This window comes from Lathyrus oleraceus, chromosome 6 (assembly GCF_024323335.1).
Source record: "Lathyrus oleraceus cultivar Zhongwan6 chromosome 6, CAAS_Psat_ZW6_1.0, whole genome shotgun sequence".
NCBI classification, from domain to species: domain Eukaryota; kingdom Viridiplantae; phylum Streptophyta; class Magnoliopsida; order Fabales; family Fabaceae; genus Lathyrus; species Lathyrus oleraceus.
This window is the reverse complement of record NC_066584.1, coordinates 172,610,392-172,620,077: the sequence shown is the minus strand read 5'-3', so window position 1 is coordinate 172,620,077 and position 9,686 is coordinate 172,610,392.

Here is a 9,686-nt window from a genome sequence, read left to right as displayed (position 1 = left end):
AAGCGGGAAACCGAGCATTGTTTTAACTCATTCTTATCATGCTAAATCATGCATCAATCCATTTTTGTGTGAAATTTTTGAAAATGATAGAGGCATTGTTTGTGAGAAAAACCACTTGACCAAAAAGTTTGAATCAACTAACCTTGTGAGGAATAATCCTTAGTTAACCCCCTTTGAGCTTAATTTAGGATTCATTTGATTGATCATTGTAAAATCAATTGAAAATTGTGGAATAAATGAATCCTAATTTCTTTCGTATCAGTTGAAACCTCAAACCGAGTTGTTTGCAAAATTTTGCCTTTTGCTTATGTCTAAGTAGGGAGCATTATTGAATAAATTTGGTTTTGGAATCTAAAGTTGGGGAGAGTAAAGTGAAAAGTTGATTAGAAACTTGGAAAAGTGAGTTTCTATGAAAGGGCAAAAATATGAAAAGAAACAAGAAAAAGAAATCACCCTTGAAACCATAGAGCATAGAACAAATTAGAAAAAGAAAAGCAAAGGAAATGCTCATGGTTGTGTGAATTTGAAAAGAAAAAGAAAAAGAAAAAGATAGGGATCAAAGAAAGGGAAATTGTTTAGTCACAATCTTTGGGAATGCTCCCTTAGGATAGGCAATTTGGTTGAATTGTCTTAATCATATCCTTTCTTGTAACCTAAGCCACATTACAACCTTTGAAAGACCTCTTGATTCTCATTTTTCACATGATTTGGTACTTGTTGTGATAACCGCATGATTTGAGTTGTTGTTGATTTAATTGCTTGGATGAGTGAAAGTAACCCTTCATGTTATTCATCATTATTATGATGTGTGTGTAAGCTTGATTCAATTTTGACATATATGGCTTTGAATTCCTTGGAATGATTTTTGCACTTTACCATTTCCCTTATTCATATTTTGTCTAGAATTGAGATAGGTGAATTGAGAAAATGCCAAACACTTTTGAACCATTTGAATGTTCTTGGTAAATCCTTGTTTCAATCTTTTGTGTCATTGCTTTGATTGTAAGGGTGGAAACTTTTGTTTAGGGACAAACAAAATGCTAAGTTGGGGAGAGTTGTTAGGGACCAATTAGTACTACTTTTTATACCATTTTATTGGTCCCTTTTACCAAGTTTTGATGTAATTACACACTTTTATTCTCACTATTTTGTATAAATGCAATTAGGTTTAATTTATTTTGTTTTGAATAGTTATTTCACATATTTGTTAGTTTTGTAGAATTTTTGGATGAGAAAGCTTTGGATTGCAGCATCATAATATGGAAGATTTTGGATGAAGCTTGCAAAACAAGGAAACTGAGGCAGCTTCAGTTCGCCCCGCGAACAAAGTTCGCCCCGCGAACTGCATGACAGGACCAGTTCGCCCCGCGAACCCTGCGAATCCAGCAAACTGATTTTTGGGTCAAAAGTGCTGTTTTGAAGGCCAGTTGTTTTTTGCCATTTTGGGTCTGCCTTGGAATTGCTTTTCTGCATTGGATGAGAATGACCAATTAAGGAAATGTCAACTCTTTTAGGAGAGAAAATACATTATTCTAGGGATTAATTATTCATTATCATTCACACATTCAGATATTTTGTAAGGGAGAAAACAGAGTTTTCTCTTCTTTAACATTCTGCTTTGTAACAATGGTGATGAGGAGCTAAACTTCCTTTTGTCAAGATTGGAGGTAGTAGCTATTCTCATCTGTTTATGTATTCACTTTGATTCATATATGAGATAAAGATTGTTGATGTATTGAATATTGTTTTTGCTTTAAGTTGAAAATCAGATTTGAGTAGTTGTCGAGAGAGATTACTCGAGTTTAGACATAAAACAGATTTTCAAGTAGTGAATAAGTTGTAGAGATAGATTTATTCATTACTATTCTTTGATATTGAACATTAAAGATTGCTATATTGATAGTTAGGTGGAGAGATCGTCTAAGGATCAATATAGTGATTATCACGATATCATTTAGACATAAATGACTTTGAGAGGATATTTGAACATCATCAATAATCTTGAATCTATTTATTTATCATAGGGAATCATAGACATTTGAAATAGTGAACTCCAATCTTGCCAAGCTTTTATATTTGACTAAAACCATTTCATAGTTTTTGTTAACATTCACTCATAAAATATTTCTCCAAACAAAACAACCCTGTTACTTTCTTAACTTATAACATTTGAATTATAGAACGGCGGTAATATTACCCAATCTCTGTGGATACGATACAAAAATATTTGCCGAAAATATACTTTTCAACACTCAACTCTTCATACCGAGTCCTTACCCATTCAGCCTCTTCTAATTTCACATCCATCAGGACTCTTAATGACGGAATCTGGACCTCAACTGGCAGCACAACTTCCATCCCATACACAAGCGAGAAAGGCGTTGCCCCAGTAGATGTACGCGCCGAGGTTCGATACCCGTGCAATGCAAACGGCAACATCTTGCCCAATCCTTATAAGTCACGACCTCCCCGTTCATCTTTGGACGATAGGGAGAAGAATTGTGATGCTCGATCTTGAACTCCTGACACAGTTCTGCCATCATCTTGTTGTTGAGATTAGAACCATTATCCGTAATGATTCTTTCAGGAACCCCATATCTGCAAATGATGTCTCTTTTGGGGAACCTGGCGACGACCTCCTTCGTCACATTTGCACAAGATGCCGCTTCCACCCACTTGGTGAAGTAATCGATAGCCACTAATATGAACCGATGCCCATTCGAAGCTGTAGGCTCGATCTTTCCAATCATATCAATGCCCCACATAGCAAACGGCCACGGAGGCGACACTAAACTCAAAGGGTTTGGAGGCACATGCACCTTATCAGCATAAATCTGGCATTTATGACATTTCCGCACGATGTTGAAACACTGAGCCTCCATTATCATCCAATAATAACCAGCTCTTAACAACTTTTTCACCATCGCATTCCCACTGGCATGGGTACCAAATGACCCTTCGTGCACTTCTTTCATCAATTGGCTTGCTTCTTTGTCATCCACACATCTAAGCAAAACCCAATCGAAATTCCTCTTGTACAAAACCCCATCTTTGTTCAGATAGAACGCCATGGCCAACCTCCTCAGAGTCTTTCGGTCCTTTTTAGACGCTCCCTCGGGATACTCTTGGGTCTCCAGATAGCGTTTGATGTCATAATACCACGGCTTTTCATCATCAGGCACTGCTTCACAGCAAACACATAAGCTGGTCTATCTAGTCGTCCCACCTCAACACTGGGGAATTGATTCCACCACTGCACCTTAATCAAAGCGGCCAGAGTAGCCAAAGCATCTGCTAAAGGATTTTCCTCTCTCGGCACATGGTGTAATTCCACCTTGGTAAAAAACGTCAACAATCTCCTCGTATAATCCTAGTATGGAATTAAGTGATATTGATGCGTACACCATTTCCCGTTAACCTGGTTCACAACCAAAGCTGAATCTCCATAGATAACAAGGTTTTTGATCCGCAAATCAATCGCCTCTTCGACACCCAAGATACAAGCTTCGCATTCAGCCACATTGTTGGTGCATTCAAATGTTAGCCGGGCAGCAAGAGGAATGTGGTATCCTTTCGGAGTAACCAAAACAGCACCCACTCCGCTACCATTCACGTTAGCGGCCCCATCAAACATCAGAATCCATTCGGACTCAGGGTCAGGCCCCTCCTCCGGGATAGGTTCCTCACAATCTTTTGATTTGAGAAACATGATGTCCTCATCAGGGAACTCAAACTTCATCGGTTGATAATCCTCAATGGGTTGCTGGGCGAGGTAATCAGACAATACACTCCCCTTTATTGCTTTTTGAGAAGTGTACTGGATATCGTATTCAGTCAAAATCATTTGCCATCTCGCAACTCGTCCGGTCAATGCTGGCTTCTCAAATATATACTTGATTGGATCCATCTTGGAAATCAACAAAGTGGTAAGAACCAGCATATACTGTCTCAGTCGGCGAGCAGCCCATGCCAAAGCACAACATGTTTTCTCGAGCAGTGAATATCTTGTTTCACAGTCGGTAAACTTTTTGCTAAGGTAGTAAATTGCATGCTCTTTTCGACCAGACTCGTCATGCTGCCCCAGTACACACCCCATAGACCCCTCGAGGATTGTCAAGTACATGATTAAAGGTCGTCCCTCCACAGGAGGCATCAAAATCGGAGGCTCCTGCAAATATTATTTTATCTTTTCAAATGCCGCTTGGCAATCATTATTCCACCTGACCGTTTGATCTTTTCTCAACAACTTGAATATGGGTTCACACGTGGCTGTTAGATGAGATATGAACCGTGAAATATAGTTCAATCTACCTAAGAAACCACGAACCACCTTTTCTGTTCTCGGTTCAGGCATTTCTTGTATCGCTTTTACTTTAGCAGGATCAACCTCGATTCCTCTTTCGCTTACGATAAAGCCCAGCAACTTACCGGACCGCACTCCGAAAGTGCACTTATTCGGATTCAACCTCAATCTGAATTGTCTCAACCGGTCAAACAACTTGGCCATGTCTACCAAATGCCCCTCTTCTGTCTGGGACTTTGCTATCATGTCATCAACATAGCATTCGATCTCATGATGAATCATATCATGAAACAAAGTCACCATAGCTCTTTGATACGTGGCACCGGCGTTCTTGAGACCGAATGGCATCACTTTATAACAAAAAGTGCCCCACGGTGTGATGAACGTTGTTTTCTCCATATCATCTGGCGACATTTTAATTTGATTATAGCCAGAAAATCCATCCATGAAGGAAAACACCGAGAATTGAGCTGTATTATCTAGCAACACATCGATGTGAGGTAATGGGAAATCATCTTTCGGGCTAGCTCTGTTCAAATCCCGGTAGTCCACACACATCCTCACCTTTCCATCCTTCTTCGGCACCGGCACAATGTTTGCGACCCAAGGCGGATAACTAGTGACAGCTAGGAAACCGTCATCCAACTGCTTTTGCACTTCCTCTTTGATTTTCATGGGCATCTCGGGTCGAGTTCTGCGCAACTTCTGCTTCACTGGAGGACAATCTTCTATCAATGGCAACTTGTGTACAACGATATCGGTATCCAACCCTGGCATATCCTGATAAGACCAGGCAAAGATATCAACATACTCTTTCAACAGTGCTACCATTCTGCTCTTGACATTCACCTCCAAAGCAGCCCCAACCTTTACTTCCTTTCTGACCTCCTCGGTACCCAAATTAACAATCTCGACTTGCTCCTCGTGCGGTTGAATCACCTTCTCCTCTTGTTTCAACAACCTGGCCAACTCTTCCAGCAGTTCACAATCTTCTTCGCCTTCTTCTTCGGCATGATAGATCGGGTTGTCGAAGTCATATGAGGGTGTAACAGGATTGTTATTAATGAGATCCGGAGAATGATCGCATCTGCATGAATGTTGATTCATGCATTGCTTTTAGAATCGGAACGAAGCAAATTGAAAGGAAAAAAAATGAAAATAAACATTGCCATTTTTATTTATTTTTATTAACCTGCAAAAAATATGAAAAACAGGGAACACCGCTTTTAATGTGAAAACTTCCGTTTATTACTGATGCAAATATTGCAAAGTGAAATACATGAGGTGGCCCTTACAATGAACCATTACGTTTTGGGCAAAACATATGGCTTTCATGCAAACAGAATTGAAAAACAGAAATATTACTCTTCACGTAGAGTGACAGTGATGATCTTTTCGGCCTTCCAGTTCTGGATCTCCATCCCTGGTACGCACGGTTTTATCCACGAGTCGAGCTCGCAGTCACTGTCGATCTCTTCACCCACTGCACAGACGTGATCTGGATCTATCATTCCAGCACTGGTGAACGTGAACGACTGACGACGTCCTTTATTCTGTCCAGACGAGCCTTGGCCCGACTGATAGCCAATCCCAAACCTGTCCTCTTTAGCCGCAATATCTATCATCCTTCCCCAACCTAGGGCTTCTCCATTCTTCACCACCTCCGCGGCCTGTTTGTAAGAAGCAATGGACGACTTTTTCTCTTTCTAAGCAAAAATGGCATTCTCCACCTTAACGGTTTCAAATGCCTGACAAGGTGTTTCAACTATTTCACCGTCCATTTCCACATATTTGAACGATGACAAGTGGCTGACGTAAATATCCTCCTCTCCACAAACTGTTACGACCTGCCCGTCCCAGATATACTTTAACTTCTGGTGCAAAGTCGAAGTTACTGCCCCTCTAGCGTGTATCCATGGCTGACCCAACAAGCAACTGTATGCCGGCTGAATGTCCATGACATAGAAAACAGACTTGAACACCTCGGGCCCGATCATCACAGGGAGCTCAACTTCCCCAAACACAGCCCTCTTAGAGCCATCAAATGCTCTTACCACCAGATCAGTAGGCCTCAACACTACTCCTTCATAATCCAACTTAGCCAGGGCCTTCTTAGGCAACACATTAAGTGACGAGCCGGTATCAACCAGAATGTGCGAAAGCACTGCTCCTTTACACTCCATCAAAATGTGTAAGGCCTTATTGTGATTACGTCCATCCACAGTAAGATCGAGATCAGTGAAACCCAACCCATGGCTGGCATTGACATTTGACACCACTGTCTCCAATTGATTAACCGTATTCTCCTACGGGACATAGGCCCTCTTCAAGATTTTTAACAAAGCCTCCCTATGCCCTTCTGAGTTTAACGACAAAGATAAGATCGAAATCTTGGATGGAGTCTACTACAAGTGGTCAACAAGTTTGTACTCAGACTTCTTGATAATCCTTAAAAACTCCTCGGCTTCATTATCAAGCTCATTTTCCGACCCAACAGGCGCCGGTGCCGCTCTAGGAGTACCTTCCTTCTCCACCTGTTTACCTTTCGCCCTGGCTAAAGCCTCAGCCTTATCTCTCTTTTCTTTTTTTGCCTCCCCGCTTCTTAATGTGTCAGGCGCAAACAACCTCCCGCTGCGAGTGAAACCACTAAGTCCGGCATTATCCACCTTTGAAATGGCGGTATCACCCACAACCTGATCTTCTACCTTTTCTCCATTACAAAACACCTCCCCACCATAATCCCACGGCACCGCTTCATCATTTTCATATGGAATAGGCTCAGGCACCGTGATGGTAACTGGAGCCGCATCTGCCGGCGCTGACAAGTAGACAGGGTCAAAGTAAATGGTTATTGTTGAAACATCCTCCTTCTCCAAATCAACTTTTCCAAATCAGAGACTCCCCTCATCCATCATTCTCTGCACCGTCTCCCTCAACATCACACATCCATTTGTAGCGATAGTGCAAGCAGCACAACAATTATCGCAACCCGGGAAAACTCCATTCTTTAGCAACTGTCTCTTGACCACAACCATCAGAGTCCTTAATTGATCCACGTTTATCACCCCAATCTTCCTCTCATCCTCCGAAATTGCATTCACTCCCATCTGACCATGCGTCGGCATGGGATTAGCATTAACATTCGGCGATGGTGCAAAATTAATGGCCTTGGAGTCTACCAAATCCTGAACAACATGTTTAAAGGCTTTGCAACCCTCAATATTGTGCCCTGGAGCACCAGAATAGAATTCACACTTGGCATTCTCATCATAACTGGCAGGCCTCTGATCTGGTCTTACCGGAGCCAACGTTCTCAGCTGAACCAACCCAAGATCTTTTAACTTCTTTAATAGAAATGCATACGTCACGGATGGCCTATCAAACTGACGATCAGTCATCCTTCCTCTCACTTGATACCCGGCCCGTTGTGTTCTCTGCTGAAATGGCTGCCATTGTTGTTGCTGTTGCTGTTGTGCAGGTTGATTATCAGCAAGAATTGTTACTACAGCAGTGTGTTGGTAGTAACGATCCCTACCATGTCCTCTCTAGGCATACACAACACTCGTGTCACCCTCCTTCTTACGCTGGCCGTTGCCAAATGGCTTCTTCGATCCAGACGACGAAGCATTTCCCTGTATCTTCCCCATCTTTAACCAGCTTTCAATTCTATCACCAGCCACTACAATGTCTGCAAAACCAGTGACGGGACAACCCACCATCCTTTCGGAAAAAGTCCCCTGAAGGGTACCCATGAACAGATCAGACATCATCCGATCCACTAACGGTGGTTGAACTCTGGCAGCCAACTCTCTCCACCTTTGTGCATACTCTTTAAACCCTTCATTTGGCTTCTGAGACATACCTTGCAACTGGGTACGACTAGGTGCCATGTCAGCATTGAATTGGTACTGTTTAAAGAAAGCATCTCCCAAATCCTGCCAGCTCTTAATATCTGATGATCTCAACTTGGTATACCACTAAAGAGACCCACCAGATAAGCTATCCTGGAAGAAGTACATCCAGAGCTTCTGATCCATGGTGTAGGCAGATATCTTTCAGACAAAGGCCTGAAGATGAGTTTACGGGCAAGAACTCCCATTATACTTATCAAACGTGGGCACTTTAAACTTCTGTGGGATCACAATTCCCTCGACCAGCCCCATGTTTGTCATATTGATAGCCCCAGGAGAAATATGGCTTTCCAGAGCCCTGATCTTCTCTGCTAATACCTGAATCTCCTTGTTTGGTGGTTGACCACCATATTGACCAAATTGCTCGTTCAGCACAGAGAACTGATCTTCTTCTTTATCCTCCATAGCCCCAAAGAAAGGAGGAAACTGATTATCCTTCAGATTATTGCCCACAGGACCTGGCCCACCGCCTGCAGCGAAACCAAAACCACCACCATCGTTGATAACTACACCAGCAGTAGTTTCCTTCCTTCTGGGATCACCACCATCCCTAGAACCACCAAGACCATTGTTGGAGATACCCTATTGATTATTGCCACTATTGGCGACCGAAGCCCGCTCAAGCCTCTCCACTTTCTCAACAAGTGCTTTTTGCCCCAAGGCGAACCCTTGCATGACGTTGATCAGCTCACTCATCTTCTCTTTCAGCTCGAGAATGTCAGCATTGGATGGATCCATCAGTTTGGGTTTGTTGCGTCTAGTAGGGTATCTGTGCGGACGAGCTACGTGCAAAGGAATTATTCTGCGTGCGCGAGCAATGATTCCTGAAACATTCAAACACGTTAGAAACCGACACCTGCCAAATAGAAGACAAGTTATTATGATTCATGCATGAATGCAATGTCTATCCATATGAGGAACACTCTGTCTTTCGATCCTGGTTTCATTGAGACGGATAGTAATCTGACAGCAACATTCTGACATCAATCATCCGATTTTACCATACAGAGCAGAGAGTTATGATTTAGCAAAGATATCACCCGACCATGTGTGTGTTATGTGAGTGTACCCAAAAAAGCAAATAAAGCTTGAAGATCAATCATTAACTGATAATAACCATTGTATAGCAAAAGTACACTACGCGTGCGAAAATCATACATCATGTTTGATACAAATCAAATTTATAATCCTACATAATCGTAAAGAAATACAAGCAAGTGAATACCGTCAACATGCCTGACGGTAATCCAACACATGATGACAATTGCGATAAAAGCTAATCTGAAGAAGGTCTCACAGAAGACTCTGCACCATCAACCATCCTGGTAAACTTTATAGCGAACCTGAGCTCAGTGTTCTCCTGCTGAAGTCTTCCCACCTCTTTCTGATGAATCTTCATCTGACGGAAATAATGGTCCCTCTCAGCAAGATAATGATCTCTCTCGGCCATAATCTTTGCTTTCTCTTCTTCC